Consider the following 26,535-nt stretch of genomic DNA (forward strand, 5'->3'; position numbering starts at 1 on the left):
TAGCTGATGGTAGGATTCCTAAAAGCATCGTTTTTGCCTCTAATGGAAAATTAATTTTCAATATTTTTTTAATTTCTTTTTATTATTATTATTAATTTCTTGATGGGAGCTGGCAGCATTTTAATGCTTTGTCTGTTTTCCTGATTGTACTTCATTAATTTTGTAGTTTTATTTATATTGGGGTTTTTTAAAATAAAAAAACCCCTATAGATTCTTTTCAATATTTGAAGCCACGTCCACTTTTACAAAGAAGGGCAGGTTATGCCATTTTCAAATGAATTCTCAAAGCAGTCAGTGGTTTCTAATGGAATCAATTCAGCCTCCCTACCAAAGGCAGTTTGCTTCTGTGTGTGCGTCTGAGTTGGCAGAGAGGGTGGTAAGTTTCCCGGTCTTGTCCCGAAACATAAAAGGGAAGAAAGCGCCTTCCTGTTTTCAGCTGTGGTGGTCACCGGGAGCTGCCCTGCTTCAAGGGGTTGGTCCGCACAGCGGTCACTTTCTCGAATAATGGCTTCATTAGATTGAAAGAAGTGGACGGTGACCTCTTTGAAATGGACTTCCTGACCCTCGGCGACCTTTAGCCTTCGTGCTGACAGCCTCTAAATCTTCGGCCTCCACTCCCAGGTAACGGCCACAACACAGATAGTAGAAGAGCACATTCAGCGTGAAGCCAATGTCTGAACTGTAGCCACTGGGAAAAACCCACAACCGATAAATTCAGATCATTGCGGAGTGCTTTGGAACATCAGCGATTCGGCTTCACGAAAGTCCATTATAACCGTCATGGGCATAGGGCTTTATAGCTGCCGAGCAGATCCTGTTGCCTGGGGGACTGTGACCCAGTGGTTAGAGCTGTCTTCTTGCTTTGCTACCCTAATTGGGTTTTTTTATTATTAAATTCCCCCCCAACATATTACAACATACATATAACAAAAAAATACAAACCACACGACATAACAATTCTGCCTGTCAATACATCTCTAGGACAAGTTACTGTTTGTGAATAGCTGGAATGGGTTTATAATCCTTCAAACCTGGACTGATATAAAACTATTAAATGGTTACAGAACATAATATTGATTGGTTAAAGCTACATTGACCTGCTATATATTTATCTATATATTTTACTTTACTAAAACATTATACTTTCATATCAGTGAATAGTTAATAGAATGAAACTCAATTTGCTGATATCAAAAGTTAGTGTATATAGAATTTAAAAAGCAGGTTTTTTTAAAAAAAAATTAAAGATAATGAAATGCTTTTATACTTTGCTACCCTAATTGGTGTCTAAATCCACAATCCAGGGCACCTTCTTAGCTCCTGCATAAGGGTGGAGAATGGGCCACATCTGGGGTTGCCATCCTCCAGGTAATAGCAGAAGATCTCCTGCTATTACAACTGATCTCCAGCCGATAGAGATCAGTTCACCTGGAGAAAATGGCCGCTCTGGCAATTGGACTCTATGGCATTGAAGCCCCTCCCCTCCCCAAACCCCGCCCTCCTTAGGCTCCGCCCCAAAAACCTCCCGGTGGTGGCGAAGAGGGACCTGGCAACCCTAGCCACATCACCACTGAAGTGAAAATGAGAAACACTGAAGCTATGTAAGGTAACATTGAAAACCACTGACAGAAATGATTAAACGGGACTGAGGAAGAATTCAAGACGTTGAAACGATCGTCTCCCGGTTTATTCAACTTTCTGAAGAATTCCACCATGGAGTGATTGTTGCTGTACTGTACAATTATTTGCTTGTAGCTGCTGTTCACACCAATATATTGTTTTCAACTGCATTAGTAGGCTTTCTTCTATACTTCCTTCCTTACCTTAGGTATTGGTACAGAGGTGTTTTTTTTTGGTTGCTCATCCTCCAGGCACTAGCAGAAGATCTCCTGCTATTACAACTGATCTCCAGCCGATAGAGATCAGTTCACCTGGAGAAAATGGCCGCTCTGGCAATTGGACTCTATGGTATTAAAGCCCCTCCCCTCCCCAAACCCTGCCCTCCTTAGGCTCCGCCCCAAAAATCTCCCGCTGGTGGCGAAGAGGGACCTGGCAACCCTAGCCACATCACCACTGAAGTGACAGTTGGTGTTGCATGATGGGTAAGTGCAGTCTTTGGCAGGCTTAGAGAGACAGAGAGAGGGAGGGAGGGGGAAGGGGGGAGGGGGAGAGAGAGAGGGAGGGAGGGAGAGGGGGGAGAGAGAGGGAGGGAGGGAGAGGGGGAGAGAGGGAGGGAGGGAGAGGGGGGGAGAGAGGGAGGGAGGGAGAGGGGGAAAGAGAGGGAGGGAGGGGGGAGAGGGAGAGGGAGGGAGGGAGGGAGGGGGAGGGGGAGAGGGGGAGGGAAGAGGAGAGGGGGAGGGAAGGAGAGGGGGGAGAGGGGGAGGGGAGGGACGAAGGGGAAGGGAGGGGCTGTGGTTCAGTGGTAGAGCATCTACTTGACATGCAGAAGGTCCCAGGTTCAATCCCCAGCATCTCCACTTAAAGGGCCTAGGCAAGTAGGCGATGTGAAAGACCTCTGCCTGGGACCCTGGAGAGCCGCTGCCAGTCAGAGTAGACAACACTGACTTTGATGGGCCAAGAGTCTGATTCAGTATAAGGCAGCTTTGTGTGTTATGTTCATGTGATACTGGCCTACCCTATAAGGTTGCTGAAATATAAATGAATTGCTGGGGACACTGAAAGGGCTATGGTTGTGAAGAAGGAAGTGTGTATGTAGGAGGAAGCAAACACATAGATCTGGCTCAAACCAAGTAGCGACCAAAGTAGCAATTTAATTTTTAAAGGTTTTTTTTGTTTATTACAGTAAACTTTTGAAATAATGTCGCTGATACCAGATCAGCAGGGGAGGGAAAAAGAGGAGAAAGGAGTTGGGACTAGGAGAATGAAACACATGCAAGTATGCAAATACCTAACGAAATTCTGATGTAAATATCAAAAAGTAAGAAATGAATCAATGAATACTTCCATCACATTTAAAATCTTGAATGTCCATTGCAATAAAAAAGATTTAGCGCCTCTGGTGTCTTGCAAAGAATTTATTCAGATGCTGCTTCCACATGAAGATTTCCCCCCAGGTTGGGAAATTCCTGGAGATTTGGAGTTGAAGTTTGGGGAGGGGAGGGACCTCAGCAGGGTATAATGCCATAGAGTCTACTCTCCAGATTAGGCATTTCCCCCAGAGGAACTGATCGCTGTAGTCTAGAGATCAATTACAGTTCTGGGAGATCTCCAGGCTGCACCTGGTGTTTGGCAACCCTAAAGCCCCCCACCATTTAAACAGGAGCTTCCACGTGATGTCCTGTTCACTCTGAGCACAACCTCTGGGTCTCCCAGGGCTTTCCCCTTTAAATTGGGGAAACTGCAAGGTGTCCATTTGAACATGCCACCCACAGCCCCTATGAAGATGGGGCGGAGCTAATCGCTGCCTTTAAAATGGTGGAGCTGAGCACCGCATAGCCTCCCTCTCTTTTTGGCCCTTTAAAGGGCTTTTTTCCCCTTTTCCTAGCTGGGCAGCTGGGAAAGGGAAGATGGGGAGGGGCTGATGGTACAATTTCTGCCAGGTCTGTGTTTGGGGCAGCCAGGATGGATAGGGTTGCCAACCTCCAGGTACTAGCTGGAAATTTCCCACTATTACAACTGATCTCCAGTTGATAGAGATCAGTTCACCTGGAGAAAATGGCTGCTTTGGCAATTGGACTCTATGGCATTGTAGTTCCTCCCCTCCCCAAACCCTGCCCTCTTCAGGCTCCACCCCAAAAACCTCTCGCTGATGGCAAAGAGGGACCTGGCACCCCTAAGGATGGAGGGGAAAGGGACAGGTAAGGGTGGGGAGGCAGCAGCAAATGTGACCAAGATGGCATCCCCACATGGCATTCCCACCCAATCCTGTTTGCGGCTGCTGCTAAGGCTGGTTTTTATTGGTGAGAAGGTTTATCTTAGAGTACATTTTTGGGTGAGATGTCAGTGTTCATATGTAATGAATTATTTGCCTACTTGTGCTCCATAAATCTCTCTGCCGGAAAGATACTGCCTTTATTATGGAGCCTCGGTGTTTGGGAAGCGTTTGGCCTGTCCCCGCTCCAGGGGAACATGATTCTTCCCCATCAAAAATCACTTTGCAAAGATGTGACTTGATTCCACCCTGCAGGACATTTTAAACTCTAGCTCATATCCTTATTTCCTGCTTCTCCTGGTTCTTGTTTGTGGGTCAGTGATCCTTAGCTACAAGCAAAAATCAATTTTGGAGGCCAGGGTCCATCCCTCCCCCTCCTCTCGGGGACCCCCAGTGACAAGCCCACTGGTCAGTATTGATAATTAATCTCAGCATTGACTGAGGAGCTGTCAGAAGGCTGTCCGTTCCTGACAGGGGGGGAAACAGCTTGGCATAGATCCATTGATCCATTGGGGCACAAGTGTGTTTTGGGTTGCCAGCCTCCAGGTACGAGCTGGAGATCTCCTGCTATTACAACTGATCTCCAGCCGATAGAGATCAGTTCCCCTGGAGAAAATGGCCGCTTTGGCAATTGGACTCTATGGCATCGAAGTCCCTCACCTCCCCAAACCCCGCCCTCCTCAGGCTCTGCCCCCAAAACCTCCTACCGGTGGCGAAGAGGGGCCTGGCAACCCTAGGTGTGTTCCCACAGAGTCCCTTGAACACCACACCATGTTGTGTTCATTTTGGTTGGTCTCAAGAAAAGGCATTACAGAACTATTTGAGGTGAGCATTTGCCATAAACTATGCTTCCTTTCAGCCAATAGGTGGCACCAAAAGTAATAACAATCCCAACCCCAAGTTTATGCAAGAATTTACTTGTTTAAATTACAGCAGATAATATTTAAATAATAATGAAACCGAAATGACTAAAACCAGTTTTGCTGGGGAGTTAGCAGTGTAGAACAGGGTAGAGGCGTTGAACGTTCTTCCTTTTCAAGCAGGCCAACTCTGGTGCCAGGCCTTTAGACTGGGAGGCAGAATTATTCAATGCTAGGGTTGCCACCGGTGGGAGGTTTTTGGGACAGAGTCTGAGGAGGGCGAGGTTTGGGGAGGGGAGGGACTCAATGCCATAGAGTCCAATTGCCAAAGTGGCCATTTTCTCCAGGTGAATCGATCTCTATTGGCTGGAGATCAGTTGTAATAGCAGGAGACTTCTAGCTATTACCTGGAGGTGGGCAACCCTATTCAAGGCCTCTCTGTGGCAGCCAGGCAGGGGACTGCCATTCTTCCTTCTTTGCTGGGCTACTTCAGTCCAAGAAAGATACACCCATCAGCTCCTAGGCCTGCCCTGAGGCACAGGCCCAGAAGGTGATGCCAGTAGGATTGCCAGCTACAGACTGGGAAATACCTGTAGATTTGGGGGGTGGAGCCTGAGGAGGGCAGGGTTTGGAGAGGAGAGGGACTTCGATGCCAAAGAGTCCAATTGCCAAAGCGGCCATTTTTTCCAGGGGAACTGATCTCTGTCGCCTGGAGATCAGTTGTAATAGCAGGAGATCTCCAGCTAGTACCTAGAGGCTGGCAACCCAAAACACACGTGCCCCGATGGATCAATGCATCTATGCCAAGCTGTTTCCCCCCCTCAGCCAGTCACCCTCTACAAGCAGGAAGGTACACACCTTGTTATCGGAAAATGTTCCATGTAATTTCTTTGTCTCAGGATATCCATGATTGATGAAGCTTAAAGCGAAATGGGACTTTACCGGAAACCCATCTTGTTTCTTGGAATCCGTTGATGTTATGAACTGAGATATTAGTGAAGCATTCTCCATTTGGATTTTTGTATAGACTTTATGTGACATTGTAACTGCTGGAGTGTGTGTATGTGGAATAGATGGAAACAAATATTCATCTACTTATTGTTATGGTTTTGCCTATTGCGTGTTAACCGCAATATATTCTTGCTGTTGGGGCCATAAGTGCTGTTTGTTTTGCAGTACCTAGAGGTTGGCAACCCTAACCAGGCCTCAGTACGCATAGCTGCTGTTTGCTGACATTCTGTTAGCTTTGTAACATGCTCGAACCTGGCTGAATCCAACTTGCTCAATTCTGGCATGCTCAATCCTTACCAGCTCCAGGTTAGGAGATACCTGGAGATTTTGGGGGTGGAGTCTGAGGAGAACAGAGTTTGGAGAGGGGAGGGACTTCAATGCTCTAGAGTTCAATTGCCAAAGTGGCCATTTTCTCCAGGAGAACTGATCACTGTCACCTGGAGATCAGTTGTAATAGTGGGAGATAGGGTTGCCAGGTCCCTCTTTGCCACTGGTGGAGTTTTTTGGGGGCGGATCCTGAGGAGGGCAGATTTGGGGGAGGGGAGGGACTTCAGTGCAATAGAGTTCAATTGCTGAAGCAGCCATTTTCTCCAGGTGAACTGATCTCTTATCGGCTGGAGATCAGTTGTAATAGCAGGAGGTCTTCCGCCACCACCTGGAGGTTGGCAACCCAAGCGGGAGATCTCCAGCCACCACCGGGAAGTTGGCAATCCTAGATGCCAGTGACCTCCTGTGCGGCTGATGGATAGAAGACAGTTAAGGCCCAGCAGTGGCTCAGAAGCACCCTCCTGCACTGAACAAATGATGCTGCTTTATATAAGCCCTGTTCGCCAAATACAGTGAACACATGTTCAGCCTGCATGTACATATTTGTAAGAAAGAGCCAACCTATGTTTCCTTTACAAATAAGACTGGGGGCCGGTACCTGGATAAACATATGTTTTCAATCACACATTTGGCAGTACATGCAGTGAATGTAACATGTCACTCAACACTCGAATAAAGAAAAATCAAGAGTATGCAGTACACAAATTGACTGTGCATTCAGTGTAACTTGTAAATAGGGTGGCCAAGTCAGACTGTTGGTTCACTGAGGTCAGCGTCGTCTACTCTGATTGGCAATAGTTCTCCAGGTCTCAGGCACACAAGTCTTTCCTCTCACCTACTACCTGGTCCCTTTAAACTGGGGGTGCTGGGGATTGAACCTGGAACCTTCTGCATGCAATGCAGGCGCACTCCCATTGAGTCATGGCTCCACCCCATTGGGTTGTCCCAATTAGTTGCTTTGGTGGTTTGGCCAAAGACCTGACCCTGTTCCTGGGACTGCAAAAAGAGGTCCAGTCCCTGGGTAGGAGACAGTCATTGGGGGTTCAGCTCCATTTTGATTTGTTAGATTACAAGGTGTGCAGTCCTGTTTTTCGTTTTGTTTTTAGCACAATTGTGAGCTAAACCATATCTGCCCATCATCTGTTTTCTCCTGAGGGGAAAAGATATGTAGACCCTGTATCTAATATGTAGGGTTGCCAGGTCCCTCTTCACAACCGGCGGGAGGTTTTGGGAGCGGATCCTGAGGAGGGCGGGGTTGGGAGCAGAACCTTGGGAGGGGAGGGACTTCAATGGCATAGAGTCCAATTGCCAAAGTGGCCATTTTCTCCAGGTGAACTGATCTCTATCAGCTGGAGATCTGTTGTAATAGCAGGAGATCTACCTGGAGGTTGGCAACCCTACTAATATGTGGAAAAGCCACACACAGCCCAGTGCAATGTAGTGGTTAGAATGTTGAACTAGGATCTGGAAGACCCGGGTTCCAATCCCCACTTTGCCATGCAGCTCAGTGGGGGATCTTGGGCCAGCCACTCTCTCTAAGCCTCCCTTATGGGTAGGGTTGCCAGCCTCCAGGTACTAGCTGGAGATCTCCTGCGATTACAACTGATCTCCAGCTGACAGAGATTAGTTACCCTGGAGAAAATGGCCGCTTTGGCAATTGGACCCTATGGCATTGAAGTCCCTCCCCTCCCCAAACCCCACCATCCTCAGGCTCCACCCCCAAAATCTCCAGGTATTTCCCAACCTGGAGCTGGCAACCCTATCTCCAAGTGCACTGTAGTCCTGAATAGTCATACTTTTCTAAGTCCATTTGAGTCAGTGGGGCTTATTAGGGTATAATCCTGCTTAGCCTTCCACCGAAACAAGCTGGCAGCTCAGCATCTTCTAGCAGAAGTCCGTCAGCAAAGGAGTTCCAGCTCTGGGTTCACATCCCAAAAGTGACAAGGAAATTCTCGCACACCCTCACCTCATTTCCTTCCTCAGTACTCGGCTTACAGTTCACACCTCAACCAGAAATGCACATCTTATCTGCCTGACCAGTTCAGGCTCCCCACCCCCACCCAAGGGGCCAACAGAAGAGGCAAAGTCAGAAGAAAGATCAGAGACTCAAGAGCATCCGTTCTGAAACTTCACACCTAGGATAAGGAAGAAAGAACCGAGAGCAAAGCCCACAAAAGGTAGCTGCACCCACTCGAGTGGAGTCAAATGGTGCGAAGGAAGGAAGGGGCAGGCAGAGGGTAGAGGCTGCAAATCTAAGGACACTTTCCTGGGAGTATATCCCATAAAATAACATAGGACTTATTCTGAGTAGACCCTGCTTCAGATTGCTGTGAGAGCAATGGTGTCATTTCAGTTCTTGAGGCCAGTCCAATGACCTATGGATTGTCCATTTGCAGTGGCATACAGCATCCTAGTCACTACCAATTATGCCACATGTCCACATGCACAGATTTGGAAGGGAGCATGGCAATGAGGGAGACTGCAGCCAAGAAATCAGAAGGAGATTGAGGCTGAGAAGGGCAGCCATGAAGGAGCTAGAAAAGATTCTGAAGTGTCACTGGCCACCAAGGATCAAGTTAAATCATGCCATCGTATTCCCTATTACTATGTGAAAGCTGGACAATGAAGAAAGCTGATAGGAAGAAAGTGGATTCCTTTGAAATGTGGTGCTGGAGGAGAGTGTTACGGATACCGTGGACGGCCAAAAAACCAAATCAGTGGGTTATAGATCAAATCAAGCCTGAACTGGCCCTAGAAGCTGAAATTACTAAACTGAGGCTATCATATTTTGGTCACATTATGAGAAGGCAAGAGTCACTGGAAAAGACAATCATCATAGGAAAAGTGGAAGGAGGCAGGAAAAGAGGAAGACCCATCAAGAGATGGATTGACTCTACAAACACAGCCCTCAGTTTGCAAGACCTGAGCAAGGCTGTCAAAGATAGGACATTTCGGAGGATATTGATTCATAGGGTCGCCATGAGTCGGACGCGATTTGACGGCACTAAACACACACACACACACACACACACACACACACACATGGCAATGAGGACTAGGAACCTTGGGAGTAGTTGATAAAGGGGCAGGGAATGGGAATGAAAATAATAACTTATACTCCACTTTCCTCCAAAGCATTATTCTCTCCTCCTCCACTTTATCCTCACAACCACCACGCTGTGAGGTAGGTTAGGCAGAGAGTATACGACTAGTCCAAGGCCACCCAGAAAATGTCCTTGGCAAAGTGAGGATTTGAGCATGGGTCTCCCAGATGCGACTGATGCTCTAACCGCTATATTACACCGGCTCTCCAAAACAAAAGTAGAGTCTGATCAGAACATTTTTGGCAGGACACTGTGGTCCTCGTTCTACAAGCTGAAGAACAGGGACCACGGTGTTTGTGTGATCTGCATGTTTATTGCATGCATATTTGTGATAACTTTTAATCATACATTTTGTGCAATGTCGCATGCAAACATTACAGTCACTAGGAGTATCTTCTAAAATGGGTTTTATTTTGACATGGCCTATTTACTATTACAAGATGCACCCTCACCAGGACTTAAAAATCAACAAGAGCTTAATGAGTGAGTGGGGATTTGAATCTAGCTCTCCCAGATCCAAGTCCAACTATGCCAGATAGACTGGATCTCATCCTATATTTAGATATTTTAGAATGCAGTTGAACGTTTCTTACTGTTAGGGTAACTTTGTGGAGATGCAGCATCAACTCTCTTCTCTGCTCAAGGCAAATTGAGGCTGCAGGAGCCTGAAATTAGGATGCGTTGCTAAATTTTCCTCTTGCAGAGAAACCAGGTTTGATTCCCCTTCCCTTCCTCTTCCCACAGCAGACACCTTGTGAGGTAAGTGCAGCTGAGAGAGCTGTGAGTAGCCCAGGGTCACCCAACTGGCTTCATGTGTAGGAGTGGGGAAACCAACCCGGTTCACCAGATTAGCATCCACCGTTCATGTGGAGGAGCGGGGAATCAAACCTTGTTCTCCAGATTAAAGTCCATCACTCCAAACCACCGATCTTAACCACCACACCACACTGGCTCTCCAATAGGTTGTTACCCCTGGTTTATGGGGTGACTGTTTTTTTTCTAGGGGGTCTCCCATCCCGACATACACATACATCCGCTTCTTTCTTCCAGCTAGACGATCCCTGCTAATCATCCATTTCCTACCTCACAAGGAAGCAGGGAAGACAGACAACTTGTGGGAAGGAAGTAACCAGGGGACACTGCAAGGAGCAGGACATTCTTCTAAATGGGAGGGGGAAGGGGGAACCCCTGGCCCTGGCCCTTGGAGAGGTTGTTGAGATGTGGCTACTGTCTGGAGGAAGTGGGAGGCAGCCAAGTGCCGTTCTCAAGACAAAAGCAGCTGCTGAGGCAGGGCTTTTTTCTCCTTCCTTTCACAGCCATCCATCGGTTTCACAAAAAGCCGCTTCAAACCCAGAAGTTTGACATTTGGTTAAGGCCTTGGCAAGGAACCGCGGACTGCCTGAACCAAGGGGAGGCATTCTCTGTGAAGATCATCTGCCGCCCGATCTTTCACGAGAACCCCAGTGTGCTCTGAGTGGTTTCTCACTCTGGTTTCTCTCGCTGCTGGGAGAGCACTGCCTCTCCTCTTCCCGCAACGCACTGTGGCTATGAAGAAGGGACGAGAAGGGTGGAGAGGGAAGGAAATGATTACCTGTAAAATTAGAATGTGCAGTTTATAAGAAAAAGATTCCTCTGCATGGGGTGGGGAGGAGGCCATGTAGAATGAAGCTGTAGTAGCAAGACCCCTTTAGACCTTATTAAAGTGCATGGTTTTTTTTCTCAGCATGCAGTAATCAACTGCACTGGTTGAGTTTCTGCCTGTTAAAAAGGCATACAGACTTTTGCACTTAGGAATATAATGTAACTAGGAAGGCGTTTCTGCACCAGATCAGGTTGCCAGCTCTGGGTTGGGAAATACCTGGAGATTTGGGGGGCAACTTCGACGGAGATCTCCCTCAACATTCCCCCACTGTTGAAGCCTAGTGTTCCAGGTCCCTCTTCACCATTGGCGGGAGGTTTTTGGGGCAGAGCTTGAGGAGGGAGAGGTTTGGGGAGTGGAGGGATTTCAATGCCATAGAGCCCAATTGCCAATTTCCTACCAGACGTTGGCAGCCCTAGTCTGATAGGTACCAAACACCCCATAAAATGCCACCCAAAGTCATCATGAATAACTACAGAGTTTAATTCTATATCTCTAGACATATTTTGTCAGTGATAAAAGCTCTCCATTGGCTTCCAGTTTGTTTTCAGGGGCAATTCAAATCACTGCTTTGACCCACAATGCCCTTAGTGTTCAATGCCATAGAGCCCAATTGCCAAAGCGGCCACTCCTCACTCTGCCATGGAACCTCGCTAGTTGACCTTTGGGCCAGCCACTTTTAATAGTGAATAGAAATTTTATTACAGTCAATGACCAGCACAATTAAGTTACCAATTTACAGTCGTCTAAAAAAAATCTGAATAAAACATGCTGGTTCATTAGTTAATATAATGAATGAACCACTTGGTAAGAAAGGAGAGCACATATAATATAACTGTTTGCCTTCATTTTCAAGACTGCTGGTTAGCACAGCCCCTCCTCCGTCGTATGTCAATTGCAGCGGCACAGAATCTAGCAACTGAATACGTTATAGCTGAGTTCACATCTTGTAGCAGGGATGACATATGGAACTGTCCAGACTGGCTGGAAGATTTATGAATTAGTGGTGAGATGAACCTTTCTCTGATAGCTATATAATATTGACAATGGAAAAGAACATGTTCAAGGGTTTCTATATATCCAGAACCACAGGGGCATTTTCTCTCCTCATATGGCATCTTCCTGTAGCGGCCTTCCTGGATGGCTGACGGGAGGGCTTGGCATCTGGCCAGGGTGAAAGCGATGTTTTGGAATTTCAAGTCTGCTTAGATACTCCATGGGAGTAGTAAGGTATCTGCAGGGTTCACTAATAATGAAGTTTGGTGTTATGGCAAGATCTATTTGACGCTCTGTGTCGATTATATGTTGTTTAATTGTTGCCTTAGCCAGATCATAGCCCATGTGGGTTAGTACCTGCGGTGTAAAGCCTAATGTAGACATTTTATCTGTCACCGCTCGTTTCCATGAGGATTGGAAATCATCCTTAATAATTAAAGAAGCAAGGCCTCGAGGTTGGCAGGAGAGCCTGAGCCAGGTGTTAATTGCAGCCATCCATATTCTGGCCTCAACTCGTGTAAGGCCTGTTTCAAGGCGTAGAGTGGCATTGGAAACATATTTTGGGACTTGCAAGGCTGATCTCAGGAACTTAGATTGCACACGTTCTAGTGATGATATATTGGCACAAGGTCCTAGTTGTGTGCCATAAAGAAGCTGAGCAATCGACTTGGCTTCAAACAATTTGAGGGCAGCCGGGATGTAGTGGCCACCTTTGGATCTGAGGTATTTTAATATGGCAGCTGCACTTCTTTGTGCGTTCCCAGCCGCATAGTCACTATGGGCTTTTCTACTTCCAGAGGAATGGAAGATTACTCCCAGATACTTAAAGCAATTGACCTGTTCTATATTGTGGCCCTCAATGTTCCATGATAGTAGCTTGGGTCTCCTGGCAAAGGCCATAATTTTAGTTTTTAGGTAGTTAAGTTGTAAATTGCCCTCCTTGCAATATGTAACTACCGCATCCATGGCTCTTCTAAGTCCTACCGGTGTTCTTGATATGATTGCTGCATCGTCAGCATACAGCAGCACTGAGATATGCTTCCCTGCCAGTTTGGGGGAATGAAAGTCCATATTACAAAGCTGTGGTACCATATCATTAATGTAGAGGTTAAATAAGAGTGGAGCCAGTATGCACCCCTGTTTGACACCTTTCTTGGTTCTGACCACGTTAGAGAGATGGCCCTGAGGATTACATCGCACTCTTAGTGAAGTCCCTTCATGTAGCATGCGTATTAAATAGAGCAGCTGCCTATCAATCTTTGAGGCCTCCTGTTTCCTCCATAAATTGGCTCGAGCTATAGAGTCAAAAGCTGATTTGAAGTCAATAAAGGCCACGTAAAGGGAAACTGTACCTTGCGAGGAGTATTTCTCAATTAGATGTTGTAGCACTAAGCATTGATCTGTGGTAGATCAGCCCTCCTTGAAACCAGCTTGTTCGTCTTCGGTCTTCTGTGCAGGCACACATTGGGACTGCGCACGCGCAGGCCAGCCATCGGAAGATTCTCATAGCTTCTAGGTACACGATAGGGGGCGCCGACTGCTCCGCGCATGCGCGCGCTTTCCCGCCAAAGCGACGCAACGTCAGAGGTCAGCGCCCCCTATCCCTCAGTTCTTTCTTTGCCGCCTGTAAGGAAGGTTCTTCAAAGCTTCGCTCTTCATAACTGCTATTGGTATCGTGAGTTTTTTCGCCTTTAATTAACTTCTTACCGCGGCTGCGGTGATGGCGCAAACCGCCCTGTTTAAGAGATGCTCACAATGCAACTCTAAAATGTCAAAAACAGATGATCATGCCCTTTGTGTCCTATGTCTGGGGGAAGGGCACAAGGTGGGCTCCTGCAAGATTTGTGTGCAGTTCACGCCAACGGCTCGTTCTAATAGGGCTGCACGTCTGCAGGCTGCATTGTATAAGAAAGCCCTCACCTGCTCTGATTTGCCAGCTACGTCTCAATCGGCCGCGCGAGAGCACACCTCCAGGGCCGAGTCTGTCGGTTCCGTCCGCTCGGTTCCGACCTCGGGATCGAAGAGAAAGTCGTCTCGGTCCCCTGAAGCTAAGCAGAGGAGATCGGCTTCGGAACCGACGCATAAGAAGGCTTCGTTGGAACCGATACATAAGAAAGCAAAGGCTAAGACCAAACACTTGGAAGGTCATAGTGTGGAGGGACGCGGTCCCAAGATTTCCCAACCCTCGGCTCCGAGATCCTCGGTTTCGACCGCGGCTGCGTCGGTATTGATGGAGGGACTCTCTACACCCCCTCCTCCTCGGACGCCCTCGCCCATCGTGGGGCTCGATTCCGAGACGGAACTAGACCTCCCTGACCTCTCTATTGGAGACGCCCTACAGATCGAAGGGACTGATCCCCTGGCTCCGACGCAAGTGGCATCGGCCTCGGTTCCGGGTCCTTCGGTTCCGACTCCACAGCCTCAACCTCCACAACCCTGGTGGCCTCCGCAATGGCCATCTCAACACCCCCAGTGGCCTGCTGCGGTGTCACAGCAACAGGTAAGTGTAACCAACAAAGTGTAACCAACAAAGGTTACAGGTAAGTGAAACCTTGTTTTCCTCTGCAAAGATGTTATCTTGCTCCATCCAATCCTGGGGCTTCCATTGCAGATGCCTAGCATATAATTTACTGATGACATTAAGTAGGCTTATTGGCCTGTAGTTGGTAGGATCGTCTCTTTTCCCTTTTTTGAATATTGGGATGATAATTGAGAGTCCCCAATCTATGGGAATATGACCACAGGTGTCAATACAAGTAAATAGTGATGCCAGGATAGGAATCCAAAAGTCCAAATTATTTTTGATAGCCTCCGCTGGGATTAAGTCCTCACCTGGAGCTTTTCCCGGTTTCAGTTGGGTTATGAGGTTCTCTATCTCTTTCTTTGATACAGGAGCCCACATCGGGAGACTTCCTATCTTTTGGGTGCTTTGATCATTTCCTCCATCAGTGTCCCTGTAAAGTTCTTGGAAGTATGTTTCCCATATCCTTGGCGAAATATGGCAATCCGCCATAGGGAGTCTATTTGATTGGGAAGGAGCTATAGTATTCCAAAACAAGGCAGAGTTGTTAGATTTGGTTGCTTGAATGACCCGTGTCCAATTTTCCTTCATAGCTTCCTTTTTCTTCCGTGCTATCAACTGTTTGTAATATATTTTCCTCTGTAGCACTTCCAATGCGGCCAAAGAAGTTGCATCCATGGTATATGTCTGATATGAGTTAGCAAGATCTTTCTTCGCTGCAACACAATCCCTATCAAACCATGGTTCGGACTGGTTTTGTTGCCGTTTCCAGCGTTCTCTGTCATTAATTAGATGCTGGTGTAATTCTTGAGTCAGCGCCCCATAGGCCATCAGAAGATCGTTCCAGGATTCAGATTCTATTAGGGTTGATCGTAGAGACTGTAAGCGGGACGATTCCAGTATCTCCGGTATTTGCTGATTAGTCTGAGGCGTCCATCTGGCTCGGCAGTGGGTTTTTCCATCTGTAGTAATAGAAGATTGGAAGGTGTCTTCAACATGAGCCCTCTGGGATAACTCCTTTATATGGAGTAAAACTGGAAAGTGATCACTCTCAAACCTTGGGATGACCTCTATGACCCAGGCATGCGGGTTAGCATCATCAGAGACAATGATGTAATCAATTACACTCATTCTGGTTCCAGAGAGGAAGGTAAATTCGGCTGGGTGATCCATTTCGAGGGAACCATTTAATATATGTAGATTTAGCCTAAAGATCATTTGTGCCAAGCAGAGACCCGCGTAGTTGGAAGTTGGATCTTTTGAGGTGCGAGTTATAAGACGTCCCTCGGTTTCCCAGTCAGGAGGAGGACAGCTATACCTCGCATAAAGAGCCTGATCATTTGGACCTAACCTGGCATTGAAATCTCCTCCTATTATCACCAATGCATTTGGATATTGCAGTATAAGATCCTCAACATACCTCTCCAACTCCCCCCACATGGCCCTAATCGCAGATTTCTGTCTCATCGGAGGCATATAAGTATTTATCACTAAGAGAGCCTTCTTGTCGAAATGAAGCAGGGTAGCCATGGCATGTGTCTTAAAGATGGGAAGGGGCCTTATGGAGGTATTGATGGCTGTAGAAATAAGCCAATGCCATAGAGTCCAATTGCCAAAGTGGCCACTCCTCACTCTGCCATGGAACCTCGCTAGTTGACTTTTGGGCCAGCCACTTTTTCTCAGCCTAACCTACCTCACAGGGTTGTTGTGTAGGTAAAACGGAGTAGGAAAGAACAATATTGTCAGCTGAACTGGTCACCCTTTGGGGAAAAAGAAATATAGAATAAATATAGAAATATATTAATAAATAAGCAGCTGACCAGTTCTGAGATAGGGTCTATTTATATTATTTTGGAGCATATTTTTTTCTTTCATGAATCATGAAACAGTGCATGTGAAATAGAATTTTGGGGTCCCTGTTTCTAGAGAAACAAATCAGAGGCCTCCTCCTTCATAAATATGAGGTCCAATACCCAGACTGACTCTAGAAGCCATCAGAATTGGGCAAGTTCCAGGCCTGCTCCAGCAAATATCGCCACCTTAGCTGGAAATAACAATTTCTTCTTTTTTTTAATAAAGTTTTTATTGTATTTTTTGGGATACAGAAAGGAGAAAAGGGGAGGGGGTAAAGCAATCCGTCTGCAATACACAAACATTCTTTTTGGCCATTAATATACATTACAAATACATTTCAAATTTACATATAACTAATTGTATTATCTACTTTCTTACATTGAGATTACTAGAAAGCTATTACTAAAAATAGAAAACTTAGTCTATGTGTTGGATATGTATGTGTAAAATGGCTGCCACACAATCACAATTTCATTTACCATGATTTATGACTATTGTTTTATGAAGTATGGTTTGTTTTTTAAAAAATTAACAAAACCTTCCAATTTTCCAGTGCCAAATTCTCATGGTAGATTTTTGATCTGCACATAATGTAAACACCTAATGGAACTGTGAGGAGAAAAAACTTTGGGTTTATTACTTAATAAATTGAGACCCTAATGAGATCTAGAAAGGTCTAGGTGAGATGAATAACCCAGATGTTCACTCAGCCATTAAACCAGCAGCTGTTGCTTTGAACTAAGAGAGTTTGGGCTGTGTCTAACCCCAACTCCATTGATGTGGCTTGAATCTGTTCTGCTTGTTGTTTGGAGGTCTAAGGCGAGCCAGAAGCTATCCGGTTCAGCCAAACTAGGCCTGCCTACCACAGTGGTCAGTTAGGGTTGCCAACTGGCCTGGAGATAGGGTTGCCAGGTCCCTGTAGTGAAATGTAATCTTAATTAAGAATCATAGAATAGAATCATAGAGTTGGAAGGGACCACCAGGGTCATCAAGTCCAACTCCCTGCACAATGCAGGAAATTCACAACTAAGAGTTGGAACAGGGGAGGAGCAACTAACAGGAAACAGGAAGTTACAAGGAGACTGAGAGAGAAAGAGCAAGCTGGCATTAGGGAGGAACTGTTGGCTTTCCTTTTTATTATAGAAGTTCAATAAACACCTTGTTATACAAATACCTGAAGTCCTTGGCATTAATAAGACAGTCCCTCTTCACAACCAGAGGAGCCCGAGGAGGGTCGGGTTTGTGGAGGGGTGGGACTTCAATGCCATAGAGTCCAATTGCCAAAGCACCCATTTTCTCCAGGTGAACTGATCTCTATCGGCTGGAGAGCAGTTGTAATAGCAGGAGATCTCCAGCTACTACCTGGAGGTTGGCAACCCTACCTGGAGAAGAAAGTCCTGTCCCTTTAATAGTGGGTTGATGTGTGGAAATGGCAGCAGTGGAAGGTGATCCAAGGGGAATACAGTGGATTTAAATCCTTTCTCCAATGGTAACATTATAGATGAAAATGATTTTAATCTGCAGGCATCTGAAAGGGTGGAGGGGACTGCTTTATGAGTTGGGTCAAGAGAAGCCTCTTCCTGAAGAGCAAAATGACTGGCACAAGTTATGTGCACAACTCTGCACAATTCTCATGTGCAAAAACACTCCTACAACTAAGGAAACCAGGATCTGACAGTCCATTTTATATATGAGGAACCAAAGCAAACTGTTGCCCCGTGTTGACTGTGACTTAGGCACAAGTCCTCTGCTGTACAGGTCATCCCTTACTACAGCATTTTGTTTTTCCAAGTTCCTCAAAATTGCCTCCCAATTTTTCATTTTTGGTCTGAAGTCTGCAGCTGGCATCCCTTCCCCTGAATTATCTCTTCTCTCGAAAGGAGAGAACCTGGAGGTTGGCAAGCCTACCAACGGTGAATGTTGGTGTCGGGGTGACTTTGACGGAGATCTCCCTCAGCATTCCTCCAATGCTGAAGCCTAGGGTTGCCAGGTCCCTCTTCACCACTGGAGGGAGGTTTTTTGGGTGGAGCTTGAGGAAGGTGGGGTTGGGGGAGGGACTTCAATGCCATAGGGTCCAATTGCCAAAGTGGCCATTTTCTCCTGGTGAACTGATCTCTATCGGCTGGTGTACTGGAGATTAGTTGTAATAGCAGGAGATCTCCAGCTAGTACCTGAAGCCTCAGAGCCCATCTGGTTGGTGCCAGAGGACTTTGAACCTAATCCCTTGGCCTTTGAGGAGCACTTGGCCAGGGAGCTGTAGCGCTTTTTAAAGCTTTTTTGCTGGTGGTTCCAAGAAAGCACATTGTCCCCCAGAGGGCTGGTCTTCCATGGGCTTTGACTGAGTTGGAGGAGCTGATGAGGTCGAAGGTGAACGCAGCCTCCTGGGTTGATCTTCAGGTTGGTCAGGGCAGAGAGATTTCTCGTATAAGCGGGCCTTCAATCTTGAAGCTCTCTCCTGGTGCGCCTTGGGGGTGAATAAGCTGCAAGCATGGCAAGAGGCCATTAGGTGGCCTTATAGGGTTGCCAACCTCCAGGTGGTTACAACAACCAGCATGTGGGCTCAAATTTAAGATATATGGTGTACAAAATAATATTCCACTTAATATACTCTATAATAATGAACACAAACTGATTTGTGATTAAAGAAAAATAGTGTTATTGTCACACGTAATATTCTAAATTGGTGCTAAATTCACACACATGTCAATATCATATTACATATACATGATCCCAAAATCCAATCAAGGCACCAACAATGGAAGAAACCAAAGTCCAATCACAATTCTAAATCTAAATGAGAAAATGTACTGAAAGTCCTAACACAAAAGTATTCAAAAGCCGTAGTTGAACGGCAGAACAAGTCCCGTGGCCAGGAGGGCGCAAAGTCCAAAGGGACGGGAGAGCACTGAGCCCCTTGCACAGCAGCAAAAGCAGAAGTACTCACAAGGCGGCCAAGCCGCTCCAAGGGTAGAAGAAAGCGGCGGGGCTGCACAGAAACTGGAACGCCCGAAATGCTCATATTCTCTCAATGTTGGTCTCCTGGCTGGAGAGACACGCCGGGGACGGGAGTCTCCTGGAGGCAGGGAAAGATGGGATGTAGAAAAACCCTGCAGGAACAGATGTCACTGTCGGAACAACAAAAGAACACGTGAAGTCCAACTAGACGCCACCTCTAGGTTGGTCGGTGTTTTGATGCTTCATCAAGTTGGTCTTCCTTCTGTATTTTATGCTTTTTTAAGGGCGAATTTGCCCATTTACTCTGATTGGGCAGATAGCCTGTGTGTGCAAAAGAAGGACCTGCTTCAATTCCTAATCTGACGTATATTAGTGACAATAACACTATTTTTCTTTAATCTCAAATCAGTTTGTGTTCATTATTATAGAGTATATTAAGTGGTATATTATTTTGCACACCATATATCTTAAATTTGAGCCTACATGCTGGTTGTGAAGTGCCCTGGTTGTCTTATAGAGTCCAATGAAGACAACTAGGAGGAGGTTAAAATAAGCAACAGTTCTTTATTTAGCTAAACAGAGACCCTGGGGGTGAAATAACCCACAAATAAGATGCAGAGTTACTCACCCGAGAAACAAAGGAAAGTCAGTGTCATTTGTGCATTCGCATGGGGCAGGCCCATGGCTGCTGACAAGCAGATTGATACACAAAAGCACAAATGCACAAGTGTCTACTTCACTATAATTAGCATAACCTATAGATATTGGCCGAAGGCGTCACTTAGTGAGTGCCTGATCTTGTGAGCTCAGTAACCAGAAACCACGTTCCTGAAGATGAACGTAATTCAGAGCTCTCTACTGGTGAGGCCGTACCAGGCACAGAGAGCATGATTTGTTGGTTCATGGCTCCCGGATGCCAACTTCCTCAAAGCTTCCATGTGTGTGCGTATGAATACATAGTGTTCTAAACCAGCCCTTATATCTGGGCATTACGGTTGTTGTAACCAACTTAGTTATTTCAGCCTAGGTCGTTGTGTTCGTGCTAAACCTCCAGGTGGTGGCTGGAGTTCTCTCGCCATTACAACTGATCTCCAGCCGACAGAGATCAGTTCACCTGGAGAAAATGGTCCCTCTTCGCCACAGGCGGAAGGTTTTTGGGCGGAGTCTGAGGAGGGCGGGGTTTGGGGAGGGGACTTCAATGCCATAGAGTCCAACTGCCAAAGCGGCCATTTTCTCCAGGTGAACTGATCTCTATCAGCTGGAGATCAGTTGTAATAGCAGGAGATCTCCAGCTAGTACCTGGAGGTTGGCAACCCTACACATGATCCTTAGGCAGGAAAAGCCATTAGGGCTTGGTCACGTACGGCGGGGAGGGGGTGTGCTCCTGTGGAGCGGGCTCTTCCAGAAGCTGACTAGTCGTCTCTGTGGTTGGCCTGCGCATGTGCAGTTCCTATGTTTGCCTGCACAGAAACCACCAAGACAAATGTGGAATTACAACTCAAAATACAAACCACAGTCCATGTAATGCTTTATATAAGGACCAACCAAAGTGAGACAAAACTGTGTGTAAGCTTTCAAGTGCTCCAGAAGTCTTCCGCAGGCTGGATTTTACAAATTATTTCCTCTACCACCAAGTGCTAACTGTGTTTGCTAAGCAGTCCATATGGCTGGATCGGTTTTATCCATCTCTGGCCCACCACAAAGGAATTTAACATGAGTATTTGGGCATTAAAGATGCACAAGAATAGTCATATTTGAACATCAACTTTTTAACTGAAAGCTCACAACCAAAACAGAAAGAAATCCAGTTATTCCTAATTTCAATCTTTATATTAAAACACTTTCCATCTTCGAATAAACTTTAGACTTTATGGTAACAACTTATTTACAGAGCTCTCTCAGTAGGATTGCCATCCTCCAGGTAGTAGCTGGAGATCTCCTGGTATTACAACTGATCTCCAGCCAATAGAGATCAGTTCCCCTGGAGAAAATGGCCACTATGGCAATTGAACTCTATGGCATTGAAGTCCCTCCCCTCCCCAAACCCTTCCTCCTAAAATGTGTTTTTTTGCAGCATAAGCTTGTGTGGAGTTGTTGTGGCTGAGCACAGTGTTCACTGAGGACAAGATGGCCCAGGATTGAAGGCACATTCTTTTTTAAAAAAATGGGTCAGCTCTCCCATGCTCTATTTAATCAGAGAATCTGAACTCAGCCCCAGAATCTGTTATCAGAGCCAAGCATTGGGCCTCACAGGGAGATGTTCTGAGCATGTGCAGAACGTCTCCGGAGGCCAACAGAACAATTTGCTCTCATTTGGGTTTGGGGCATCATACAGAACGTGGGTCCCCAGGCCCGTCTCAAACCCCTGGTGCCTCTCTTCTTAGAAAATTAAACACCACAGCAAATCTCTTTGTGGTGTGGCGTGCTTTGACTTTTCCTCTCCACCTATAAGTAGAAATGAAGGACGCTTCCTTTCAGTTCATCTGAATCATTCATAACAAGCACCAAAGAGATCAGGGTGGATTCCCCTTTGCTCTTCCAATTGGCCTTGCAGATAACAAAGCAGCAACACAACTCAGGTAGGTGTTTTTTATTATTATTTTTTATTCTTTCCCCCCCAGTCCCAGCTTCTGAACAATAGACCTCTTTCTCCCTGGTTCTCTTTTTTTTGTTTTTGATGGAATATTTGGAAACATTGCCTACCAGCCTTATCTTTTTCCATTAAAAGGGAAAGGTAGTTCAAATACAAAAGAGGATGCTTGTAGCTGCATTGGTCCAAAGCAAAATTTAATAATCCCCCTATTTAAAAAAAAATAAACATGCAGACTGGTGAAAAATGCTGGAGAACTTGAAAGCTGGCACACTGTTTTTGTATCATTTTAGCTGATAAAAGGTATGATGTAGCTTTTGTTTTTTGAGTGAACCAAATACAGCTCCCCCAACCTGTCTTTACCTAGAATGGTCTCCAAACAGCCATTCTGTTTCGTCGATGTTTGGAGTGAAATGGCTACTTTAACAATCAGTGGCAATCATGCGGATGGGCCTTTATTTGGGATCTTTATTTCTCTGCTGACCTCATTGTGGCTATACTTCGATGTCTCTTTGGGAAGAGTCTGAAAAACCTAGTGCGCCTTGTTGATGTTGCGGTGTGTGCTTCTCGGGAGCTGCTGAATGCTTTGTTGTCCCCACATATCTTGAGAACTTCCCCCAAATGGCAGTGCTGTGGATAACCCTGCTTATTCAAACACCCCTGAGAGGGGGGAAATAACCCAAGCGCCACATAACTGTACTATGTTCACAAGTTACAGTGAACACTTGAACAATCTGCATAGTGCTCTGTACACTTGATTTTACTTTATATGTGTGTTGGGTAATTCTCATGCTACCTTCTACACATGTACTGCTGAACATGTGATACAAACCCCACATTTATCCAGGTAGCAGTCCTGGTTTCATTTGTAAACTAAACTGACGTTGACTCTTTCTTTGAAACAGATGTATGTATGTACAGGCACGATGTAACATGGACAGGGCTAATGAAAAAGTGGAAATGCAAATGAGTGGAAAGGAAAGGTGCAGGATAACAGAACCCAAAAAGAGGAGAATAGCTAGAAAGCCACTCAGGAAGTAGGGTTGTCAAATTTATTATTGATTGACTCAAGCATTTATACCCTACCTTTCCCTTGTGGCTCAAGGCAGCTTACAATTCCAAAAATTAAAAACATACAAAATACAATAAAACCCCATTTATCCCTCGCTCCAAGAAAATTCCTCCAGCTTAAACCCAATTAAAAGCCCTCACAAATAAAACTGCCTTACTGCACCTTCTAAACATTTCTTAAGACGGTACTCCCTTCACCTCCTCAGGTCGCCCGTTGCACAAGGTAGGAGGCACTACAGAGAAGAAACGGGCGCTAGTCGATAGCAAGTGGGCCACCGAACAACGTGAGCAATTAGAAAGTGGCAGCCAGAAGACCATAGCTGCCCCACAAGGACATATGGGAAGCGGTGGTCCTTTTTAATGGCCCCTACTCCTGTGTCTTTAATGGTAGCTTGAACAGCAGACTTCAAGAGGTGGTCATGGCTATCTTGATGCTACAAAAAAAAAAACTTCACATGCTGATTTCTGCAGATCAATCTACGGTCAGCCACAGAAAGGCAGGGCACAAAATTTGTAAAATACAAATAAAAATAACAGCACAGGAGCCAGACAGTTCTGGGCAGTTGGCAACCCTCTCCCGATGACAGGAGTTAAGAGTTTTGTTTTTTTAATGTATTTGCTTGCTTGCTTGCTTTATTTACAATCCACCTTTCTCACTGAGACTCAAGGTGGATTTCACCACTAGAAACAATGCAATAAGAACAGTATAATTAATCTATACAACAAATAACACAGTAAAATTGGATAGTGAGAGAACAGTGCACTAAAACAGTATAAGCAGCAGTTACAAGACTGGAGAGCAATGCAGTAAAACAGGATATGACAAATGTAGAAAGGCACCATAAATGGCTTTGGGGTCCTTTTTTAAATGCTAACAACAATAAAAGAGGAACAGGCTCATTTCTGTAGAAGCTGACCAGCAAAAATATACTTACCTAACACAGTCAAGAGCAAACTGACTGATCTGTATGTTGGCAGTGGCAATTATTTGGTGATCTAGTACGAGCATGAATGAAAAGAAAGGCATTCAACATTTTATTGAAAATGGTAAAAAAAATAAACAGTAGCAGAAGTGCACAGTTGTCCGCAAAGATATGGGAAGAAGAGGCTGAACAAGGATTTTTAAAAGGTAGAAAAGGAAGGATAAGCATACCTGTGTCACCTCAGAGTCCAGTGCAATGGAGTATCAGTATAAATCTCAGTAGAATAGAAAGCAGGCTTTGTGAAAATTCATGCCTGTTTGGAGAAGGACAGGTTGGCAGGGGACAAAGTCCAGAAAAAGATCAAATGCAAGGTGTGTGTGTTAAGTGCCATCAAGTCGCTTCCGACTCATGGCGACCCTATGAATCAATGTCCTCTGAAATGTCCTATCTTTGACAGCCTTGCTCAGGTCTTGCAAACAGAGGGCCATGGCTTCCTTTATAAAGTCAATCCATCTCTTTCTGAATATTGTCGAAGGCTTTCACGGTCAGAGTTCATTGGTTCTTGTAGGTTATCCGGGCTGTGTGACCGTGGTCTTGGTATTTTATTTCCTGACGTTTCGCCAGCAGCTGTGGCAGGCATCTTCAGAGGAGTAACACTGAAGGACAGTGTCTCTCAGTGTCAAGTGTGTAGGAAGAGTAATATATAGTCAGAAAGGGGTTGGGTTTGAGCTGAATCATTGTCCTGCAAAAAGTATCAAAGGTAATGTGCTAATCATTGTCCTGTAAATATCAAGATAATGTGCTAATGAGGGTGTGGTATGTTAATATGGAACCTATGTATCCTGAAGTGATCTGTTAATGTGTGAAATCCAAGGCTAATCTGCATGGCTATTGTGGACTGTAGTCTTTGTTAGTCTGGAGGTTTTCAGGACAGGAAGTCAAGCCTTATTCATTCTTAAACTCTCTTCTTTTCTGTTAAAGTTGTGCTGATGTTTATGAATTTCAACGGCTTCTCTGTGTAATCTGACAAAATAGTTGGTAGAAATATTAACATACCACACCCTCATTAGCATGTTAACTTGATACTTACAGGACAATGATTAGCACATTACCTTTGTTACTTTTTGCAGGACAATGATTCAGCTCAAACCCAACCCCTTTCTGACTATATATTACTCTTCCTACACACTTGACACTGAGAGACACTGTCCTTCAGTGTTACTCCTCTGAAGATGCCTGCCACAGCTGCTGGCGAAACGTCAGGAAATAAAATACCAAGACCACGGTCACACAGCCCGGATAACCTACAAGAACCATCTCTTGCTGGGTCTTCCTCTTTTCCTGCTGCCTTCAACTTTTCCTAGCATGATTGTCTTTTCCAATTACTCTTGTCTTCTCATAATGTGACCAAAGTACGACCTCCTCAGTTTAGTCATTTTAGCTTCTAGGGTCAGTTCAGGCTTGATTTGATCTATAACCCACTGATTTGTTTTTTTGTCAGGTGTGTTTCCAAATGCAAGGTAGAGTAAGGACATACAGCACTGCGTAAAATGCCGAGGATTCTTTCAGGATATAAAGCAGCAGATTGTGCAAAAAATAACTGGGCAGATCTAATCCTTTCCATTTCATTCTCTTTTAATGATGATAACAACTTCGATTTCAAATTAAGTTGCAACATTGTCTTCTAAGGGATATGGGATTTTTGTTATGCAGATGTCTTTATCTGACCATCTTGCAAGCTTCTTTGCTGAGCTGAGCCTCAATAGATCATAATGAATATATATTTTATAAACAGGCATTAGCTGAACTAAAATTTGAACCCCGGAACTTGAACATGGAATGTGATGCTGCTGCTCCACACAGCACTTTTACCTTTCTTCCTTCCATTCTATTACATTTGTAGATATACAAGGGAAAAGATCTATGGGCCTTTCCCCATTTATCTCTGTGTGGGAAAATAACCACGGCCACATATAACTGCACAGGCTTTTATCATATTGCCTGTTGTTTTGGTCCTCCAAGCATCCTTTCTGGGGCCAAACTAGGCCTGCCTACCACAGTGGTCACTTAGGGTTGCCAGGTCCCTCTTCACAACCAGAGGGGCCTGAGGAGGGCGGGGTTTGGGGAGGGGAGGGATTTCAATGCCATAGAGTCCAATGGCCAGAGCGGCCATTTTCTCCAGGTGAACTGATCTCTATCAGCTGGAGATCGGTTGTAATAGCAGGAGATCTCCAGCTAGTACCTGGTGGTTGGCAACCCTATTCTCGACTGCTCCCATTTAACTTCATCATACCCCTGCGAGGTAGGTTAGTCTGTGAGAGTGAATGACTGGATGTGGCAAAATGCCCCCACTAATCCGCCAGCAGCGCTCCATTCAATCCTCTGAGATGCTTAGGAGCCAGAGATTGAGAGTCTCTATTTGGATGGGCGTCGGAGGCATTCCCTTCAGAATGCTGCCACCAACGGGCCATTTTAGGAATTACCTGCCCAGAACTCCCAGCTTCCCTTCCTGCTTTGTCATTCTAAGGCTCTGCTCACTTCCTGCATCTTCCGCTCCCCAGCAACTGGTTTCCATGGGGACGGCTGACAGTATTTGTGCGCACATGGAAACTTGGTCGGTGACTAGGGTTGCCAACCTCCAGGGGGTGGCTGGAGACTGTTGCGAGGACCTGGCGGATTAAATCAGAGTCCATGTAATGCCTGTAATCATTATTGTATGCTTATGTGTTCAGTTTGCATAATTGCTCTTCTGGAAAAGCTAGGCCTAAAGTATACAAGCAGGTTTGAGATAC

Source organism: Euleptes europaea, chromosome 3, assembly GCF_029931775.1.
Source record: "Euleptes europaea isolate rEulEur1 chromosome 3, rEulEur1.hap1, whole genome shotgun sequence".
Classification (NCBI taxonomy): domain Eukaryota; kingdom Metazoa; phylum Chordata; class Lepidosauria; order Squamata; family Sphaerodactylidae; genus Euleptes; species Euleptes europaea.